The sequence below is a fragment of the Schistocerca gregaria genome, chromosome 1 (genome assembly GCF_023897955.1).
Source record: "Schistocerca gregaria isolate iqSchGreg1 chromosome 1, iqSchGreg1.2, whole genome shotgun sequence".
Classification (NCBI taxonomy): Eukaryota; Metazoa; Arthropoda; class Insecta; order Orthoptera; family Acrididae; genus Schistocerca; species Schistocerca gregaria.
Window position 1 is genome coordinate 383,180,971 of NC_064920.1, and position 23,015 is coordinate 383,203,985.

Here is a 23,015-nt window from a genome sequence, read left to right on the forward strand (position 1 = left end):
TCAAATATTTTTTTACTCCACTGAAATAAGCTTTTGTTGCAAATTATTCCTTTATATTTTGGGGGAATTGTATCAATGATGGAAAATTATGTATCTCAATACTTCAGTCATACCCTGCATGAATGAAACTAATATCACTAGCTTTGATATCCCTACATTGTTACTATATAACACTGTGCTTAACAGTCTTCTTCCATGTCAGTAAGGTTAGAAAATGAGGAATTCTTGTTAAACACAATTTTTTGAATGAGATACATAAAGACTAGAAATACTTTTAGAGAAATACAATTTTAGCAATTCCTAGATGAAAATGTAATTGATACTTGTAACTACAGAATCTTCAAAGGCAAACCAACAATCAGAATTTTGAATCAAGTGCCATTATTGGGTATAGCTTTCTATGTTCATAAAAGTATAATAGGAAATGTAACATAATTTAAATCCATCTCAGAGAGAATATCTTACCTATCAGTTAAATGCAAGAACAGGCTGTCAGTAGTACTAATGGAATGTTGTCTACTCCGGGGGCCTTGTTTTGACATAGGTCTTTCATTGCTCTATCAAATTCTTCACGCAGTATCATATCTCCCATTTCATCTTCATCTACATCCTCTTCCATTTCCATAATATTCTCCTCAAGAACACCGCCCTTGTATAGTCCCTCTATATACTCCTTCCACCTTTCTGCTTTCCCTTCGTTGCTTAGAACTGGGTTTCCATCTGAGCACTTCATATTCATACAAGTGGTTCTCTTTTCTCCAAAGGTCTCTTTAATGTTCCTGTAGGCAGTATCTATCTTACTCCTGGTGCGATAAACCTCTACATCCTTACATTTGTCCTCTAGCCATGCCTGCTTAGCCATTTTGCACTTCCTGTCAATCTCATTTTTGAGATGTTTGTATTCCTTTTTGCCTGCTTCATTTACTGCATTTTTATATTTTCTCCTTTCATCAATTAAATTCGGTATTTCTTCTGTCACCCAAGGATTTCTACTAGCCCTCGTCTTTTTACCTACTTGATCCTCTGCTGCCTTCACCACTTCATCCCTCAAAGCTATCCATTCTCCTTCTACTGTATTTCTTTCCCCCATTCTTGTTAATTGTTCCTTTATGCTCTTCCTGAAACTCTCTACAACCTCTGGTTCTTGCAGTTTATCCAGGTCCCATCTCCTCAAATTCCCACCTTTTTGCAGTCTCTTCAGTTTTAATCTACAGTTCATAACCAATAGATTGTGGTCAGAGTCCACATCTGCTCCTGGAAATGTCTTACAATTTAAAACCTGGTTGCTAAATCTCTGACTTACTGAGTATCTGAAATCGGTAAGTATCTGCAGGCTTCTTTCATGTATACAACCTCCATTTATGATTCTTGAACCAAGTGTTAGCTATGATTAAATTGTGCTCTGTGCAAAATTCTACCAAGTGGCTTCCTCTTTCATTTCTTTGCCCCAGTCCATATTCACCTACTACGTTTCCTTCTCTTCCTTTTCCTACTATCGAATTCCAGTCACCCATGACTATTGAATTTTCGTATTCCTTCACTATCTGAATAATTTCTTTTATCTCATCATACATTTCTTCAATTTCTTCGTCATCTGCAGAGCTAGTTGGCATATAGACTTGTACTACTGTAGTAGGCATGGGCTTCGAGTCTATTTTGGCCACCATAATGCGTTCACTATGCTGTTTGTAGTAGCTTACCCGCACTCCTATTTTTTTATTCATTATTGAACCTACTCCTGCACTACCCCTATTTGATTTTGTATTTATAAACCTGTATTCACCTTACCAAAAGTCTTGTTCCTCCTGCCACCGAACTTCGCTAATTCCCACTATATCTAACTTTAACCTATCCATTTCCCTTTTTAAATTTTCTAATCTACCCGCCCGATTAAGGGATCTGACATTCCACACTCCGATTCGTAGAACGCCAGTTTTCTTTCTTCTGATAATGACGTCCTCCTGAGTAGTTCCCGCCCAGAGATCCTAATGGTGGACTATTTTACCTTCGGAATATTTTACCCAAGAGGATGCCATCATCATTTATCCATGCAGTAAAGCTGCATGCCCTTGGGAAAAATTACGGCCGTAGCTTCCCCTTGCTTTCAGCCGTTCGCAGTACCAGCACAGCAAGGCCATTTTGGTTAATGTTACAAGGCCAGATCAATCAATCATCCAGACTGTTGCCCCTGCAACTACTGAAAAGTTTGCTGCCCCTTTTCAGGAACCATATGTTTGTCTGGCCTCTCAACAGATAACCCTGCATTGTGGTTGCACCTAGGGTATGGCTATCTGTGTTGCTGAGGCATGCAAGCCTCCCCACCAATGGCAAAGTCTGTGGTTCATGGGGGGGAATTAAAAGCTATCAATACAAAATTAAAGTGGCTAAACATATCACTGGCAAGAAATATTCAAAACAGTTAATGATGCGACATGGGAAACATTTGGGTCAATAAAAAATAGGAAAATATGATGGAGTGAAAGATGCAAAGAAGCCATAGTGGAGAGAGCTAAAAAGTGGGAAAAATGGAAATACTCAAAGAAAATTGAAGATTATCATCAATTTAAACTGCAAAGAAAGCAAACAGCCAGATTAATCAGAAATGCCTAACCAGCCTTTGAAAAGAAGAAAGTTTTGGAAATAGACAAAAAATTTGTAAAATATAATACTTATCTTCTTTCAATCATCTTCTGAATTGTTCTGAGCCAAGTCATAATTTGAAATTCTCAGTTATTAACTGAAGAATATTCACTAACTATAAAAGAAATTGAAGAAGTAATTAAAACCCTCAAAAACAACAAAGCTAGTGGAGACGGTTCTATTAAAGCTGAACTTTTAAAGTGATCTTTGCCAAATATAGCAAAGGAGCTAAATTTACTCTTCAATAAATCTGAAAAAAAACCAGAGGAATAGAAAGTTGCCTTGATACATCCACTCCACAAAGAAGGTAATAAGCAGGAGTTAAACAAGTACAGAGGAATCTCTTTACTGCCAACAGCATATGAAGTATTTTCCTAGAATAGAAACAACACTAAACAATCATTTAGGTGAATATCAAGGTGGTTTTAGGAAAGGAAGGTCATGTTCAGAACAAATATTTGAAAAGCCTTTTGATTCTGTTGACAGAGAAGCTGTAAGTAAAATAACCTGAGAATTTGACACAAAGTTGAAACTGGCAAACCTAATCTGCAAAACACTTACATATACATTCTATAAAGTAAAATTGATGGGAGAGATTTCACAGCCTTTCACAATAAAAACAAGTGTACGGCAAGATGACAGGCCTCCAATTCTTTTTAATAGTGTGTTGAGGAAAACGCTGAGAATATGGGATAAAAAATTTATTGAACTCGACACCTCACCTATATGGTTATGAAGAGGAGGAAAATTGATCAAAATCAACTGTCTTGCATGTGCAGATGATTTTTGTATATTTCCCAAAAATGTAGTGTCTCCTGTAACAAATAAATCTCCTGGAAGAAACAGCCAGCATAACTGGCTTAAGAATTTCTGCAGAAAAAAAATTGTACAAACGTTGAGGGTACTACAATATTCCTGAAAAAAGATGTTGGCCAAATAGAGAGGGTAAAAAAAAATTCAAATATCTAGGGGAGATAATCCAAGAAAATGCTTTGGAAAAATCTGCAATAGAGGGAAAGTTTCATAAAATGGAGAGAACGTATGGTATCACCATAGACTTCTACAATAAAAACTGCCTTTCCAAAAATGCAAAAATAAGTCATTACAACACAGTAGTGAAGCCAGAATGCCTGGCATTAAGGGGATGTTTACTATTTTTGGCCCGAAAAAGCATTTACTTTGAGAATTTTTTTCTCAGGATTTGTTGTAGATATCAATGTCAAATTAGGTTAAAATACTTATTGATATTTCCTCTACAAACTGGAATTTTTCCGACCGGAAATGTCGAAAAGCAAAGGCAGAAGTGCCGTAAGAACAAAACAAAATTTCGATGTGGACCTCCATGCGCGATATGTCACAGGTCAGCCGTCTTGCCTGAAATCAAAATTGAGTTGGAAGCAAACAGTCTGCCAAGCAATTGGTTAATGTTACTGGGTGAAACTATTATTACCAGTGTGTGTCAGAAAGTGAAACAAATTGTAGCCCTGCTATCACTTCACTCATGACTTCAACATTCAGACGAAATATGCTACAAAAATTTAGCCAAAGAAGAGTCTCAATTGTGAGATCTCACATTCAGACGTCAAGAATTTTAGCGCTAGACCACGGCCACAGCCAGACCAAACTCACTTGAATTGGAGGAAAGACTTCCTCCAGGAAGTGCTGCAGTGTACAGTGTTGCCAGATTGGACAGAGGGTGGGACTTCAAATATTTATCAGCATGGGCAGGTTATTTGTCTCGGCTTGCAATCGGATCGAACTTAGGCTCAGCAGTGGCCATGTTTTATGTCAAAGACTGCACATACAAATCTCTGTGTCCAACAATATCAGTCCTAACTCTTTGTCTAAGGCTACTGTAAGTACACCAACACTCAAATTATTCCAAAGTGTAGCACTCTGAAATGGTAACTTTTCCTGACAAATCTAGTCATATATCTGTGCAGTTCTTTTGTCAAGAGAATTTTGCAGTATAATTATTTCAGGTCAAACCTGACAGATACTGAACTCCATGGAACTTTTGAAACTGCTCTCCCAAATGAATTTGCTGTGTCATGACTGGTACCAAAATTTTGTAAATGGTTTTAACAGCCCAACTAGACCGGCTCCCCCTCTCGATTTTAACAAAATTAGAAGAGGACTACAATTGGGGTTTTTCAAATTATCAACTATCTGCCAATAAGTTTCAGAAATTTAAATCTGATCTCTTAGCAAAGGCTGTAGTGCAAGTGAGGACACAAAAAGGTTTTTGGGATTCCATATCAAGGTGATTCTTTGACTGTGTCTGCTCATTTCTCAAACACATCAGACTAGTGCATCTTCTAACTCTTGCTTCAATCTCACATTTAAAAAACATGATTTGTCTGCTTTGCCTTGAATCACTTCTTTCACATTCAGTTTGACACTTTCTTCTTGTAATGAACTATGTTCAGTAGCAACTACGCAATCTTAATCTGTTCACTGAATCTTCTAAGTGTGGTATTGCATTCTTTGATTTATTTACTTCCTCCCAAACACATATCTTTAAATTTCCATCCAAGAAGTTGATTCGTATGTCTTTCTCCCATGAAAAATCAAATCCCAAAACAGTCCACCAGTAATTCTCCAACTGCCAAAAAGTAATGTCCCATTATTTTGCTATTCAGTTCCAGTTCTACAAAAGCTAGCAACTTGACTAACTTTGTCCTATTTCCACTAACTACTATTAATTTCACATCACATGCTGGTGATGTTGATACTTCCTCCTCCTTCTGTATCTTACAAAATACACCTCAGTACAGCTCTTGTGTGAATCACAATGATGACTATTATTCCATTTATGCAAACATTTTTGCCTGATTACATAATTTTGTATCCTTTCTAAGTACACCTTCTAACTCCCCTACAGTGTTGTAATGCAGTACTTGTATTGTGCTTCGTTTCCCTCTTCTCTTATTTCCAGCCTGTGTTTTGAGATGAAGACTGACAAGCTACTTGTACAGTTCCAACTGTATTCATCCATTCATGTTTCTATTGGCATTTTTTAATTCCAACTCTTGGTTATTATTGTTTTTCCACGGCTGTCTCCTCTATCAACTCCTCCAGTGATTTCCATTTCAGTATGTTCTCATGGTGTTACTATCAGTACTTTTTAATTTAAGGGGGCATTAGACAAAGATCCATATGAACAGCACAGGTGCAGTGACATATGTGGCTAGCAGGTTTCAGGTTTTCATATTGGATGCTTATGCTTAGTTCCTGTTGTTGCCTCTGGAACATAAGGCCGTGACAAAATCCCTCCTCCTGGTATGAGTCTCTTCACTCCAGGTTTTCCCATCCTCTGCAGCTTGTCTCTCAATTGTCCTTTTTCCACGTTTGTTTGGGACGCCCACGTTTTCTAACTCCTTGAAGGTTCCAATCCAAAGGCATCCTTTCAATAGCTCCACATGGTTCCATACTGGATGTTTTGTGCAATTTTCAATTGGTAAATTTTCATAAATGCAGTGATCAAACAAATGCAAAAGTTTTTCCAGCAGGCCTTCTTCTATAGGGAACATACATCCCTCCCTTCATCCCTTCTTCCCAGCCAGCATCAAATTCAGCAACATCTGGCTTTTCATTGGTGTCATCATCGTACCCTAATCCTAAAGGTTACAGACACTGCCAGGGTAATAACTCCGGGGGGTAGGAGGGGGGGGGGGGGGGGGGGGGGGCTGCATCCTCCGTATGCAAAATGCTGTATAAACAGAAATTTAGATAAATATAGTGATGTGCAGACAAGTTTCATAGTATAAAATGAACAGTTGAGTCCACAATTAAGAACAGTAATAACATAAATCTGTGATAACTACTTAAGAGATCAACAATTACTTAATATATACTACTATATAAAGAGGAGTCACTGCTTAAAGTTTTTACCACAAATACCAAAAAGTATGTGACGGATATACTTCAAATTTTAACATGATGCTCTAATAAACATTCAAACGAACATAGCCAACATATTGAGAATTCGTAAATGTGGTAATATACAGGGTGTTACAAAAAGGAACGGCCAAACTTTCAGGAAACATTCCTCACACACAAAGAAAGAAAATCCGTTATATGGACACGTGTCCGGAAATGATTACTTTCCATGTTAGAGACATTTTATTACTTGTCTTCAAATCACATTAATCATGGAATGGAAACACACAGCAACAGAACGTACCAGCGTGACTTCAAACACTTTGTTACAGGAAATGTTCAAAATGTCCTCCGTCAGCGAGGATACATGCATCCACCCTCCGTCGCATGGAATCCCTGATGCGTTGATGCAGCCCTGGAGAATGGTGTATTGTATCACAGCCGTCCACAATATGAGAACGAAGAGTCTCTACATTTGGTACCGGTGTTGCGTAGACAAGAGCTTTCAAATGCCCCCATAAATGAAAGTCAAGAGGGTTGAGATCAGGAGAGCGTGGAGGCCATGGTCCGCCTCTACCAATCCATCGGTCACCGAATCTGTTGTTGAGAAGCGTACCAACACTTCGACTGAAATGTGCAGGAGCTCCATTGTGCATGAACCACATGTTGTGTAGTACTTGTAAAGGCACATGTTCCCGCAGCACAGGTAGCGTATCCCGTATGAAATCATGATAACGTGCTCCATTGAGCGTAGGTGGAAGAACATGGGGCCCAAACAAGGCATCATCAACAATGCCTGCCCAAACGTTCACAGAAAATCTATGTTGATGACGTGATTGCACAATTGCATGCAGATTCTCGTCAGCCCACACATGTTGATTGTGAAAATTTACAATTTGATCATGTTGGAATGAAGCTTCATCTGTAAAGAGAACATTTGCACTGAAATGAGGATTGACACATTGTTGGATGAACCATTCACAGAAGTGTACCAGTGGAGGCCAATCAGTTGCTGATAGTGCCTGCACACGCTGTACATGGTACAGAAACAACTGGTTCTCCCGTAGCACTCTCCATACAGTGACGTGGTCAACGTTACCTTGTACAGCAGCAACTTCTCTGACGCTGACATTAGGGTTATCGTCAACTGCATGAAGAATTGCCTCGTCCATTGCAGTTATCCTCATCGTTCTAGGTCTTCCCCAGTCGCAAATCATAGGCTGGAATGTTCCGTGCTCCCTAAGACGCCGATCAATTGCTTCGAACGTCTTTCTGTCGGGACACCTTCGTTCTGGAAATCTGTCTTGATACAAACGTACCACGCCACGGCTATTAGCCCGTGCTAATCCATACATCAACTGGGTATCTGCCAACTCCACATTTGTAAACATTCCACTGACTGCAAAACCACATTTGTGATGAACACTAACCTGTTGATGCTACGTACTGATGTGCTTGATGCTAGCACTGAAGAGCAATGAGTCGCATGTCAACACAAGCACCGAAGTCAATATTACCTTCCTTCAATTGGGCCAACTGGCGGTGAATTGAAGAAGTACTATACATACTGACGAAACTAAAATGATCTCAAACATGGAAATTAAGCATTTCTTTATTTGTATGTGAGGAATGTTTCCTGAAAGTTTGGCTTTACCTTTTTGTAACACCCTGTATATAGCAACTATGTCCATCCAGACATTTAATAGAGTATTGTTTCAAAATTTATATATATAATCTGTGCAACAGTATGAAGACAAGTCATTGTTAAAAGTTGTTTCCAAAATTCTTGAAAAGTAGCTGACCGATTTACTTCAAATTTTTACACAATATTCTAATGGTCACTTGGATGGACATAGGTTACATGTTTTTTTTTTTTTTTTTTTTAAATATATGAATGTATATATAATATATAAAGGGGAAATATCCAATATTCTTGGCCAATTTACTTCAAATTTGTAGATGATAATCTAATGAATGCTTTGATGGACACAGATTATATAATTTTTAATATGTACAATATATAAGTATATATGTAATATACAAAGGGGAAAAGCTGTTACCAAAAATCTCAATAAGTGCTTGACTAATTTATTTCAGATTTTTGATGATTCTCAAATGAACAGACATAAGCTATATATATTTTTTAATATGTGAATATACCTGTAATATAAAGGTAATTGTTGCTAGCATAAATGTCAAAATTTTCTTGACCAATTAATCCAGATTTTCATATGACAGACTAATAAACATTCAGATGGGCATAAGCTGCAATTTCTTAAACCAGAAATGTACAGGTTTCTTGTTAAAACCAACTATGAGAAAGAAAATACTGTGCTCTCCTGTGAAAATGACGTAGCTTTATTTTCTTTCTCACAGTCAGACAGATTGTTGCCCCCATATATGTCCTTTCTCATTATATATGTTCATTGGTGGCAGAGAGGTACAACATACTCATGAAGTTAAATCTATGTCTGCATGACTGACCCACAAGATGATATTGATGTATCACTGTAAACTGCACTGTTGTGATGTCAGTTTGTTAAAGAAAGTGCTGGATTCCATGATGAGTTCAAGCTGAAGCCACTATCTCTGACAATAACATTTGTTGCCAAACGAATTTCAGTTGCTTCTTTCACTACTAAGTCCCAGAAAGATGAAGTCGAGGCTAAAATTTTGATGTTATTGTGCACTGTAGAGCGCCCAGTGTCAATACCACTTATTTATTAAGTTGTAAGAACTGGTTATACAAGTGGTGCTCTGTGCATCTCTCAAGGTCTGTATGTGTTGTCTGTTCAGTTTGGAAACAGCCACACACACTGGCACCAAATCATATGTAACACAACCCAGGGGTGCTGCTGTCTTTGGTTGAGGGTGAAAATTCACTTTCAATTTGTGTTTGCTGAGGGTCCATCCTAATTTTGACTACAGTGTTCCCACATATGACAGAACAGCCATGCATTTAAAACTTGCTGTCTCTTCTTCTACATTTCTTATGCCCACTGTTGGTTTCATTCATAGTGCCTTATGTAATTACTGTGGAGAATACCCATTGTTTGCAAAAACCCTTCTCAAGTGTAGAAGCTCGTCCTCCAGACTGCTCTCATCAGCAATGACATGTACTCTGTGTACCAGAGTTCTGAGAACACTCATTGACTGTTTAGGATTGTGGCAGCTATTTGCATGTAAATATAAACCCATATGGGTCAGTTTCTGATATACTTCATGTTCCTAAGTGGCATAATCTTTGCGTCACACCAGAACTTTCAAAATTGGAGGCATCCACGTTTCTCGATTTCCATTGTGAACTGCATTTGTCTGTGGATGGAACTCAGATAATTTAAAAATTCTTTTACTTTATCTTCCCCATGGGGCCATACTACAAACATATCATCATTATAACTTCAAAATACTGTGAGCTTCAAGCTAGCAGATTCCAGCTCCTTTTCCTTGAAGTCCTCCATAAAGAAGATGGCTACCAATGGTGACAAAGGACTACCAATAATGACACCATCAGCCAGTTCATAAAATTTGTTATTGAATAAAAAATATGGTGAGGTCAAGATATGTTTAAACAATCCTGAAATCTCTTTATCAAAGTTTTTCCAATTATGAATAATGATTCTGAAAGAGGAACCTTTGTGAACAGCAACACAACATTCAAACTAATATATAAGAAATGTTCATTTTGAGTGATTTTAGTTTGCCATTGAAGTCTGATGAATTACGTGAGGACTTCAAGGAAAAGGCACTGGAATCTGCCAGCTTGAAGCCAACAGCAGTTTGGAGATACATTGATGATACGGTTTTAGTGTGGCCCTACGGTGAAGATAAATTAAAAGAATTTTTAAATCATCCAGATTCCATCCACAGACAAATGCAGTTCACAATGGAAAAGCTGGGATGAGGGGTACACTTAGCATGGAAGGTCAAGGCCCATACTATGTCACCCCTTAACACAACAACTAGCAAATCAATAATTGACAATTTATTCAAAACAAGCTTTTATAAAACAGATAAGGTTAAATGTCTACCAAATGGGCAGTGATACCAGGCTGCCCTGGGCAAAAGGTGACTTAACTTAAAATGCTGGAAGCAGCAGACCAGCCATCCAAAGCAGCACCTAAACACCGGGACCCAACTGGGGGTCACTTCCCATTAGACGACACGTCACAGCTTCTGTGCACCGGAGCAGTACATGGTGCCGCTCCCACACACCCCAACATGCAGAAAACTGGAACACAAACAGACTGCAGAAAACACAGCAAACGCCAAGCAAACATAAATTAATATCAGTTGAGGTCAATAAACAACAATATAAATGAAGAACCAATAAATGCTTTCAATAGAAGTGACAAGTTTTACAGTAATATCAATGCTGTAAAACATTTAAACTAAGAACTGTATACAAATCCAATGCTGAAAATACAGTGTCAGATTTTTACACTCTCATAGTTTGCCAAACAATATTTCCACATATGATTAAGGCCGACAATGTGTACAAAGGTGAAAAGGAAAAAATTTCAAGATAATATCACGTTATTCAAATGCACAACTTCACAATGATATTAGGTTTTGTGCACTCTAATTTGGTTGCATAGGTCTGCAGTGTAGCTTCCAATTGTGTAAGCTTGGTATGCAGAAAATTACAACTAGACTATGACCTAATATCTTCAATACCTTACAGTTACTACCTCATTTGGGAACACTGATTTTTTAAAGCAAATAGTGACTGCTGTTCTCCACGCTGTTCTCCACCTTGCCAGCTGCTCTTACCTCAGCAGCATGTACGTTAGGGCAACCAACCAACAAGAACAATCGCTGCAACGCAAATCGTTCAACAAAACAGAGATGCCAAAATCACTTACACCTTTGATGGAGAGCGTTGTTTGAGATGGTCTTGAGGGATGGGTCTCTCTGAGAGAACAGGCACCAAAGCAATGCAACAAACAGGCCACGGAGTTGACATCAGTCAGGTCCACCACAAACTAGCACCCATGTTGCAAGGTAGACCAGCTGCACTGTTGCTGGCCGAGCCTGCGTGTTTTCCTCCTTTGTCCCCACGAGCACGTCCTTCCTCCTCATAGCTAGTCCGACCCCAAGTGCCTCGACTGCAAAACAGCCCCCAGATCACAACAGGGGCAAAGATCGTAGTACAGTCGGGTAATCGATAGTGACGTGCCAAAGAGCTGGTGTGACAGGAAAGGTGCACCATGGCTTGATGGATGCCTTCCATTTTGAAAGTTTTGGTGCGACAAAAAGATGATGGCACTTTGCAACATGCAGTATGTAGGAAACTGACCCATATGGATTTATATATACATGCAAAAAGCTGCCACCATCCTACACAGACAGTGAGTGTTCTCAGAACTGTAGTACACAGAGCACACATTGTTGCTGATGAGAGCAATCTGGAGGTGGAGCTTCTACATTTGAGAAGGACTTTTGAAGCCAACAGGTATTCTCCTCAGCAGATATGTAAGGCACTACATATGAAACCAACACTGTGTATAAAGAATTCGGAAGAAGATATGGGAAGTTTTAAATGGATGGCTTTTCTGCCGTATGTGGGAAGCCTAGTGTCAAAAATACGACAGATTTTCAGGAAACATAAAGTGAAAGTTATTTTTCACCCTTCATCAAAGAAAGCAGCACTCCTGGGTTTCATTAAAGATGATTCGGTGCTTTGGAAGCATGGTGTTTACAAGATCCCCTGTGAGTATGCCTGTTCATACATCATACAGACAATACGTACAGTCCATGAAAGACGCTCAGTGCACCGCAGGTACAATCAGATCTTACAAACTAATAAAGTGGTGGTATTGATACTGGGCACTCTATGTTGCATGATAATGCTGAAATTTTAACCTCAACTTAATTTTTATGGGACTCAATAGTGAAACAAGCTACTGAAATTCAGTTGGTGATGAATGAAATTAATAGAGATAGCGGCTTCAGCTTGGAGAAATCATGAAATCTTTCATTTTCTTTAATAAACTCACAAAGGTGTTGCAATGGTGCATCTCCTGGTGATGCATCGATATGACTGTGCCGATTGACCGTGCTGCCATAGATCTAATTTCATGCATATGTTTTAGCTTTCTGCTGCCAATCAATGTCTTTCGCACTTTGTGTGTTTGTGGCTGAATGCCCAGTGACACAGTCTGCAGATTTGGAGCATGTCACCCAGCTCACTCTGAAGATGGTTGGACAATATACAGCCACGATATCAGAAGAAGAAGTGAAATTTATGGAGCTGCATGCCTGAAGTATTATGGAACAACTATTGTACCACAAAAATAAGAAGATGCACATCAAATACCTCTTCGTGGAGGAGCTAGTTTTAAGTGTTCAATGACTAGATAACATTCAACATTTGAGAGTGATGTTACTGATCTCTTTAAGTTTTTTTTATTAAAGTGCCCTGACCATGGCATAATTTCAAAGTTTGCCATCTTAGTATATTTTATAAAATCAACTGCAATGAATAAGATTTTACGAAAACTGGTGCTGCTATCATTAAGGAGTGGCTCTACTTTACCTGTTGAGAATTGTACCTGCTCTCTGAACAACTTTATTGCTTGCATCTCTAGGTATCTGTGGAGTTACCCTACAATTCATGGAACTGGATAGATGATATAGTGTGGGTCAAGTCAGACTGAATTTGTTAGGTAGCCACATCGAGACAGACAGCAGCAAAGTTCAGTCAGCTTGTTATATCTTCGCAGCAAGAAACTGTTATTCAATGCTTCAATTAATATGAAGGATAAAGGTTTTGATGACACTACAATGATGGTTTTATGAAAGGACTGAAGTTTGCATCCACACTAAGAATTTTACCAATACCTGCATTCATCAGTGCTATTGTAGAAACTGTTCGACATCTTTCCACAGATTCAGCAAGAGAAATAAGGCACGAAACGTGTTGAGCAGCCGTGAAGGCTCATCCACAAAGGAGTAACATTTCTGTGGTAGAGAGTGATGCACTATGTAAACTTCACCAGGTTACTGAGATGGTGGTGGTTCTGGCTAATAAAGGTAATGCCACTGTTTTAAAGTCTCATGACAACTAGCAGAATAAAATGAATTGTTTGTTGAGTGATAGCAGATACCAGAAGACCACTAAAGACCCACCAACGAGGTGGTAAGGAAGATACTTCACTTCTGAATGCCTCCACCTTTCCACCATAAGTTGTGCGAAGATTGAAATTAGGTGGTACGTTTCCTCTGACGCCTTATGGTCTTCCAGAGATCCACAAGAAAGATATTCCTCTACATCTGATAGTGAGTAACATTGGCTCTCCAACCTGTAACTGTGCCAAACACTTAGTGCCATTATTAAGGTCTCTTGTGGAAAAATGCACTCATTGCATGCATAACTATGCAGACTTCCGTGGCAAACTAAAATCACTCAAATTGAATATTAGTCAGTTTTGTTGTAGTGTCTTCATTCACAAAGGTTCCTCTTCCGGAATAATTATTTCTCATTGTCAAAACCTTTGATTTCAGCATTGTTTAAACATGTCTTTACCTCGCCATATTTTTTTATTCAGTAACGAATTTTATGAACAGACTGATGGTGTCAACATTGGTAGTCCTTCATCACCATTGGTGGCCAACTTCTTTATGGAGGACTACAAGGAAAAGGAGCAGGAATCTGATAGCTTGAAGCCCACAATATTTTGAAGGTATGTTGATGACATGTTTGTCGTATGGCCACATGGGGAAAATAAAGTAAAAGAATTTTTAAATCACCTGAATTCCACCCATAGACAAATGCAGTTCACAATGGAAATCGAGAAACATGGATGCCTTCAATTTTGAAAGTTTTGGTGTGACACAAAGATGATGCCACTTAGGAACATGAAGTATATCAGAAACTGACCCATATGGGTTTATATTTACATGCAAATAGCTGCCACAATCCTACACAGACAATGAGTGTTCTCAGAACTCTGGTACACAGAGCACATGTCATTGTTGATGAGAGCAGTCTGGAGGACAAGCTTCTACACTTGAGCAGAATTTTTTAAAACAATGGGTATTCTCCATAGTAGTTACATAAGGCCCTATGAATGAAACCAACAGTGAGCATAAGAAATGTAGAAGAAGACACAGCAAGTTTTAAATGCATGGCTTTTCTGCCATTTGTGGGAAGCCTGCTGTCAAAAATAGGATGGATCCTTAGCAAACACAAAGAGAAAATGGTGTTTCATCCTCCACTAAAGACAGCAGCACTCCTGTGTTCCATTGAAAACAATTTGGTACTTCAGAAGCCTGGTGTTTACAAGATCCCCTGTGGGTGTGGCTGTTCAAACATTGGCTGTGGCTGTTCAAACATTGGACAACCAACAATACAGTCCATGATAGGCATACAGAGCATTGCAGGTGCACCCGGTCCTTACAACCTAATAAATTTGCGTTATTGATACTGGGCACACTATAGTGTATGATGATGCTGAAATTTTAGCCTCCACTTCATCTTTCTGTGACTCAGTGTGAAAGACACAATTGAAATTTGTTTGGTGACAAATTTAACTAACAGAGATAGTGGCATCAGCTTGTACAAATCATGAAATCCAGCAATTTCTTTAATAAACTTACAAAGATGTCACAATATTTGCAGCTCAGAGAGGTATATCGATATCACTGTGTGGATTTATCTTGCTGCCATAGATCTAATTTCATGCATGTGTTGTACCTCTTTGTCGTCAGTCAGCATCTCTGGCACCTTGTGTACTTGTGGCTGTATGCGCAGTGGTGTGGTCCACGCATTTGAAAAGATGGAGCAAGTGTTGGACCTTCTGTCACTTTGCTCACTCAGTAGATAGCTGGACAGTATACAGCTGAAATATCAGAAGAAGTGAAATTTACACAGCTGCATACCCAATAATAATTATATGGAACAATCATATGTGTTGTTTTATTTTCATCTGTATGGTCTGCTTTCTGAGAAAACAGCATGGTTGTGTTTATGTCTTATTGGCTGGAGAGAGGAGGAGATGGAGACAGGGAGAGGGAATGGACAAAGAGCAAGTGAGGATGAGATGAATAGAGAGGGTAGGGAGAAGCAGATGAGGACATATACCCAATCCCCATGCATATTTAGCAATTGTGAAACATTGTCCACTAGTAAATAGTAATAACAATAGAAAATGAAACAATTACTTAATAAATAAGAGACTTTGACTTCCAGAAATGTTCAATTTGAATGAAGGTGCATTATTGAGGTCTAGTCTGCATGCATGTAAATTTGTGCCAGGATCATCCCACGTGTATTGTGTAATCAGACAATACGAACCATTCTGCAGATCCAAACATGTACACATGGGGTGCTGCTGTAAAGGTGCATACTTAAGTCCATTGCGCAACAGGGGCTTTACCCTGTGGGTATGGCCATTTGACTCGCAACTGTTTCTTTGATTTTTACTGTTATTGTTCTGTGTTCCTCTGTCATTTGAAACTGGAGTTCCTAAGCCTCTACTGTTTTTGTCATTCCTGATGTCATTTTGTGTCACTCACAAATTCTGTCCACATGCTTGTATGTGGTCCTCATCTATCATGTGTATGCAATTAATAACAGCAACAAATTCTTTCTGAGCATTGTCAGGCACTTTTGTAACTCCTCTGACTGCAAAAAGAATTTTGTCTTTCTTTCAGGAGATGCAAAACGTCTACTTGGGGCATACCGTGCTTCCAGTAATTGGCTTTTTTTCAAATATTTCTCATGTTATCTGTAAAGTATGGCTTATCTCATATTGAAAGGTTCTAGATTCAAAACCTCTGGGCAGAGTTTCACCTGCACTCTGTGTGACCAATACTTTGATACAAATTGTGCACTCAAATTCAGCAAAATTTTGGCATGTGTTGGTGATTTCTGTCACTGCACTGTGTGGCATCTCCCTATATATACCCTCTGACAAGTCCTTTCCTTTGCTTCTTGCATCAGTACTGCGGCATTGTAACACGGAAAGATTTGATGAAAATCATTGGGTGAACATTATGCTTTCCAGATAAGAACAATCAAAATTGATGAAGCTGTAATGTACTGCTCTTCAGTACATATGTCATTCTAAATGGTTCTGGACTCTTGCTTATCATGAACCTTGTAACATGTACTCCATTTGCTGTATATTACCACATTATTATTAACTTATTTTCTTACCTGTATGTCTTTTTGGTACAAATTTTTCAGTTGATTTTAATATAACTTCCCAGTAAACTAGAGACTTGACATTTTAACTATACGTCAGAACTGGATGTCAGTGTAATATTAACACACTTTCTGTTGGTCTGTTTGGTAGGGGAGGGGGGGCTGGCTGAAAAAGACAGGCAGTGCCTGACTTCTAGGGTGCCCTTCATGAGTGGTGTGTTGTGTGGGTAGTATCTGAATGTTTCAGGACTTATATGGCAGATAGGTATTGCTGAGCGCAGAAAGGGGGAGGAGGAGATGGATAGCAATAGGGGGTAGTATGAGGTATGAGATGGACACAGACAGGAGGGAAGAGGAGATGGACAGATGGATGTGGGGGGAGGAGATGGACAGAGAGAGAAAGGGAAGGAGGAGGTGGACAGAGAGAGAGCGGTGACGAGGAGATGGATGGAAGTAAGACAGAGAAGAAAATGGACAGAGACAGGGGATATGAAGAGGTGGACAGAGAGAGGCATGAGCAGCAGATATCCAGAGTTAGGGGGAGGAGGAGATGGACAGAGAGAGGAGGAGGAGGGGGAGGAGATGTGTGCAGTATATGTAACATATGTGTACAAGGGTGAAGCTACAGCTGCGAAGCTAGGATTGAAATAAAAACCTTGTAAAAAGTCATATTCAGTTTATTTTGCTTGCTTCTTTATTTTATTTTGTTGGAAGGTAACAAACAAATTGATATATTATTAGTAAGTAGGTATAACACCATTCTGTTCCTTATATTTTCATATGAAAAGGCACTGAAATTTAAGACATGACTCTTATAGTCTCATCAGTATGTTTAAAATGCATTGAAAAATTGCACAAGCACAAGACTAAAGAGCAGAAAATGAATATTTAAATAAAAATTTCAACATACCACATTTTTAAATCGGCGTGAGAAGCATAAAATAATTTCTCCTTACCTCATACAGATAGTACTGAAAATGTATGACTGTGAAGTTTTAATAGCTAATACTTGTAAGATTTGAAACAAAAAATCTGGGGAACATACAGTACATAATTAATGCATGAGAAGTTTACTTTCTTCCTACTATCCATATTCTGTGTTATTGAATAATCAAACTTTGGGGGTATGGCCCCTGTATCTCAACTTGAGCTTTAACCCATTAACTTCACAATTTTTTTTGAATTGTGTTGCAAAAATAATTAATTATTCATTTATTAATGGAAAACATCCTCTTATAAATGACATTACAAATATATTAAAAAACAAAGATACTGTGACTTACCGAACGAGAAAGTGCTGGTAGATAGACACAATAAAAAACACACACACAAATTTCAAGCTTTCGCAACCTATGGTTGCTTTATCAGGAAATAGGGAAGTAGGGGGAAAGACGAAAGGATGTGGGTTTTACGGGAGAGGGTTAGTAGTCATTCCAATCGCAGGAGCAGAAAGACTTACCTTAGGGGGGGAAAGGGACAGGTATATTTCTGTATTTTCTTCTTTCAGTTGAATTGGTCAGTTGAAGCATTTGCTCTGTTATTCAGAATGTCTTTGCATTCATCTTTATTATACGCATATTTGTCCCTCCAGCTTCTATGATAGCATTTTTTATGGATATGCTTTATTCTTCAACTGAACCACATATGTGATACTCATTATCACAGTATCTACAGACTCAGAGTGTGTAAATTCAGCTCATCATTTATCAATACTTCAATATCCTACCTCCTTACACATTGATTCTTCCTTAAAACCTCTTAAACTGAAGTGTACAGATGATCATCACTAAATTGTTATCTGATTCCTAAAGATCCAAAGGGGAAACTCTATTCACATTTCTGCCTTTTTACTAAGTCTTCAGGTACAGTTACTGATTACTTTTACCACAACATAAGCAGTAACACATGATCTATGAATTTTTCAATAGTATTTAAAGATTCTACTCCTAAACTGCACTTAGTATGCCATATGTACACAAATTCCAGTAGTAAAAAGAAATGGTGTACTCTCAGTGGAAAGTACTGGGACAACAAAGTTCTCCCCCATGCATCCACAAACGCGCATGGGTACCAGCATAATAATAATAATAATAATAATAATAATAATAATAATAATAATAATAATAATTATTATTATTATTATTATTATTATTATTATTATTTTAAAGTTGTGGATTGCAAGGTTAACAATAATTCCCAAGGCAGCATATAAGAAGAGATATAAGAATATGTGGTACTACTATTACATGATTGCCATTATCGACATTGAACATCCACCTCAGTTAGGGCAATGCTGTAACAGTAATACCATCTTCTCTTATATCTGTTCTTATACGATGCCTTGGCAATTGTTGTTGACCTTGGAATCCACAAGCTCCAAATGAATTATCTTGGTACATTGTCCACTAAATCCATTACTCTTTTCATACCTCTAACAAAAACTTTTTTATTCAGCAGTATATTTTTTTCTCTTTCCTGTAACATTATATATATTGGGCTGCTCTCTTTCCCATCAAACCACAAATGATCCATCAAGTCATGCTTTGAGACATTTAGTGTTATAGGGTAAACTTCCATTAGTTCACCCTACATTGTTATGTTCTCGTATTATTGCAGTAGTATACAGTATTTTGTATTTTTATCAGCAATATCTATTTTTTTACACACAAATGATAGCACAGAACACAATAAAAAATTGTAAAGTGATCTATGCACATGATGATTGCACAGCGTCACAGTCACCAGTTGATGTGGAACCAAGTGAGAGACTAAGTAGATCGCAGAAATACATCAGCAGTGAGACAAATACAAATCTGTGGACTACTCACACACAAAGGCTGCAAACAGTGTAGTTCTTCATGTAGAGTTCTGGGAGGCAGACAACAGACCATTGAATACAGCTTAGGTGATGCCAGTGACTGTGAGTGCTTTGTGCTGCATCTTTGATGGGTAGTAAACTGTGACAGGTAGCCCCAATGGCTTTGGCACTGATGGTGCAGCACTACTCCCTAGAACTACATGCACACCACAGGCTGCTCCTCCATTTCACTATCAGTATCCAGAGCAGTAGTGTGGTATGCCTGATGACCTGATACATCATCTTCATCTGATTGGTCTTCATGCTATAAATACCACCGGACAAATTGATGGCAGTTTTGGCTGGAGACACTCTGATTGTTGGTCATCCTGACTCTTGAGAACTCTTCAGTTGCTATGCAACAAAGGAACACAAACACACATTGTTTCAGTGTGCACTTAGTAACCTCACCTAATCTAGTCGCATTTGATGTCCCCTTTCTTCATACATATCCAGCCACCAACCTGCAACCCACATTATAAACTTTTTATTTACTTTTATCTTGGATCTCTTTGTGTTGTCATATCGATTTCAATTTGTTTTCAGCTTTCACTATGAGCTCTACTTCCTCGGGTTTCATATAGTTTCCCCACACTTCATACATCCTGCCCATTTTGTGATTTTTACCATATATTTTTGTGAATTTTTTCACAAGTATTTCTAAGTTATTTACACACTTTACTTGTATTTATCCTCCACTATGGATCCTTGCACCTTTCGTATGTGTCAATTCAGAAAAGTTTCCTTATCCCTAACCAGTACCCAGTCCCACATACTGTTGCTGCATTTTTGCCTGCCTCATGGAATCCCTCCAGAGGGCCTTACCATCAAATTACCCATCACCAGTTGGAACCGCTCCTTCCATAATGATCTCCATCTCTTTAAATTCCATCAGTCATTAGCCCTCACCAAACTAGTTTTGCAAAACCTTGTAAATCAGCCCCAAATCTTCTTGCAATACCTCCTTCCTGCTGGAAAATTTTTTCTGCTCTGCATTTCCAAATTCCTGTAGTCCATCTCTCACAATGAAACTCTTGTCCTCCAGGAACTAAAACAGCATGCATAATGCCATCCCAAAAAGCTCTCCAACCTATTCACCTACTACTTCCACCTTGGATTACCACTATACACCACCTCCATCCCTCCCCCACATACCCTCATAGCTGACAAACCCTGCCTTGCATACCTGCTATATTTACCATACTCTCAAAACCTCCCTCCCACCACCATCCAGCACTCTGAACCTAAATAGATCTGAAACACAGCCATGAACCTTTCCTCCAAAAACCTTAGTACCACAGAAGTTTCGGCCCTTTCCAAAGGCCTTACCTTTCACCTCGCTCCCAAATTCAATCATGTTGGTAATATAAAAGCAATACTGAACCCTGCCTTACCCAGTTCACTCCTCCATTCAACCGTGATCCAACCCCACTGCTCCAGATCATGCCCTTTTAAAGTTCTAGCATTTCTTAACCTTGAACCTTGTCTCACATTTACTCCCCAAATTCCTCAACATGTGAGTGAACATTACAGCCATAGAAAGAACCGCAATCAAAAACCTGATTCTGACCTTATACTCCTGCACGCTGTCAATGGTTCAAACAGTGATTTTGACCCGTAACGATTACCTCATCAAAGGAATCTCAGATTCGTTCACCTCCAAACCTTGCCACATTGATCCCATTCTAGAAATCCAGTAGGATCTCCAGCCTCTCCTCAAATCCTTATACCCATCCCAGAACCTCTCTCTTGAGACTATCTCTCTCATCAACTGTACCACTCCCCACACTTCTACCTTATCCATGCTTCCCAAAGTCCATAATACCAACCACCCAGGATGTCCCATTGTGGCCAGTTTCTGTACCCCCACTGAGAGGATCTCTGCACTTGTAGACCACATCTTCAGCCTATTATCCATAGCCTACTCTCCTTTATGAAAGACACCAACTATTTCCTCCACTGACTGTCCACAGTTCCTGTTCCTTTACCACATCACACCCTTCTCACCACTGTTGATACCACATCACTTTATACTAAAATCTTTAATGCCACTGGCCTTTCCACTTATGACTGCTATCATTCTCAATGCCCAATGAATTCCAAACCTACAACCTATTTCCTGGTTACTATCACCTACAATATCCTCAACCACAAATATTTCACCGTTGACGGCATCACCTACAAACAAATCCATGTCAGGGCAATGGGCACCTGCATAGCTCCAATCTATGCCAAATTATTCATGGGCCATCTAGAGTGAATCCTACCTAACCACCCAGAATCTCAAACCCCTGACCTGTTTCATATTCATTGATGATCTCTTCATGATCTGGATTGAGGATGTGGCCACCCTATTCACAGTCCTCCAGAACCTCAACACTTACTCTCCCATTCATTTCACATGGTCCTCAATGTAACAGACCACCGTCCTTAATGTTCACCTCCACTTCTGTCCATGTCAAACCTATCAACCACCAGCAATGCCTCCACCTGAATAGATGCCACCCATTCCATACCAAGAAGTCACTTCTGTATGGCCTAGCCACCCTTGGTTGTTGCATATATAATGACAAGCAGTCCCTCTCAAAACATACCAAGGGTCTCACTGAAGCCTCCACAGACCAAAATTATTCTCCCACCCTTGTACAGAAACCTAGATGCAAGACCTGTCCCATATGTCCGCCCACCACCACCTACTCCAGTCCAATCACAAAATCACCTGTCCCACCAAAGGCAGGGCTACCTGTAAAATCTGTCAAGTGATCTAAAAGCTACACTGCAGCCATTGTAGTGTGTTCTACAGGGGCATGACAACAAACAAGCTGTCTGCCCGCATGAATGACCACCAACAAACTATGACCAAGAAACAGCAGGACCACCCAGTTGCTGAGCATGCTGCCACACAACATTCTTCACTTCAATTACTGTTTCACAGCCTGCACCATCTGGGTTCTTACTGCCAACACCAGATTTTTTCTGACTTGCACAGGTGGGAACACTCCCTGCAATATATCACACATTCCCATAACCCTCCTGGTCTCATCCTTCACTGTCCTTCACCCACCTGTCTCCTTCCCTGTTTCCAATCCAGCTCTACACTACCTTCTTTCTCAGCAATAAACTCACAGTGTTTGTACTTCTTTTGCTCCCCTCCCCCACTACTCTGTCCAACCTCCCATCTGCAACTAGCTGCTCTATGCTCTCCCCAATATGTCCCTGTATGCTCCCACAGGCAACACTTCATCATCCCCCAACACAATTCATCATCCCTCACCCCTACCTTGCTGGCCCTCCCTCTCCCAGTCACAGTCTCTTCCTGACCTCCACCACCCAGATTGTCTCTCCCATCATATACTGTTGTTTGCAGTCTGGCCTCAGTGACCAGAGACAGTGGTCACGGGTGTGTGAACTGTATTTGTGTGAAAGTGGGTGTGTTTTCAGTATTTCAGAAGAAGGGCTTTTGGCTGAAAGCTTACTCGTTTAGCA

At 39.3% G+C, this 23,015-nt stretch overlaps 1 protein-coding gene across 2 annotated transcripts in view; it reads left to right on the plus strand.

Annotated features, from left to right (window-relative positions):
• The window catches only part of LOC126348303 (ribosome-releasing factor 2, mitochondrial), a 193,845-nt gene that overhangs the window by 48,946 nt on the left and 121,884 nt on the right, over positions 1-23,015 (plus strand). The window contains exon 3 of one of the 2 annotated variants that reach the window (XM_050002343.1): positions 14,092-14,207. The exons of the other annotated variant lie outside the window; for it this stretch is intronic. The gene's annotated coding sequence lies outside the window, so the exon portion shown is untranslated. The remainder of the gene's footprint in view (positions 1-14,091; positions 14,208-23,015) is intronic. 2 annotated transcript variants of the gene reach the window in all.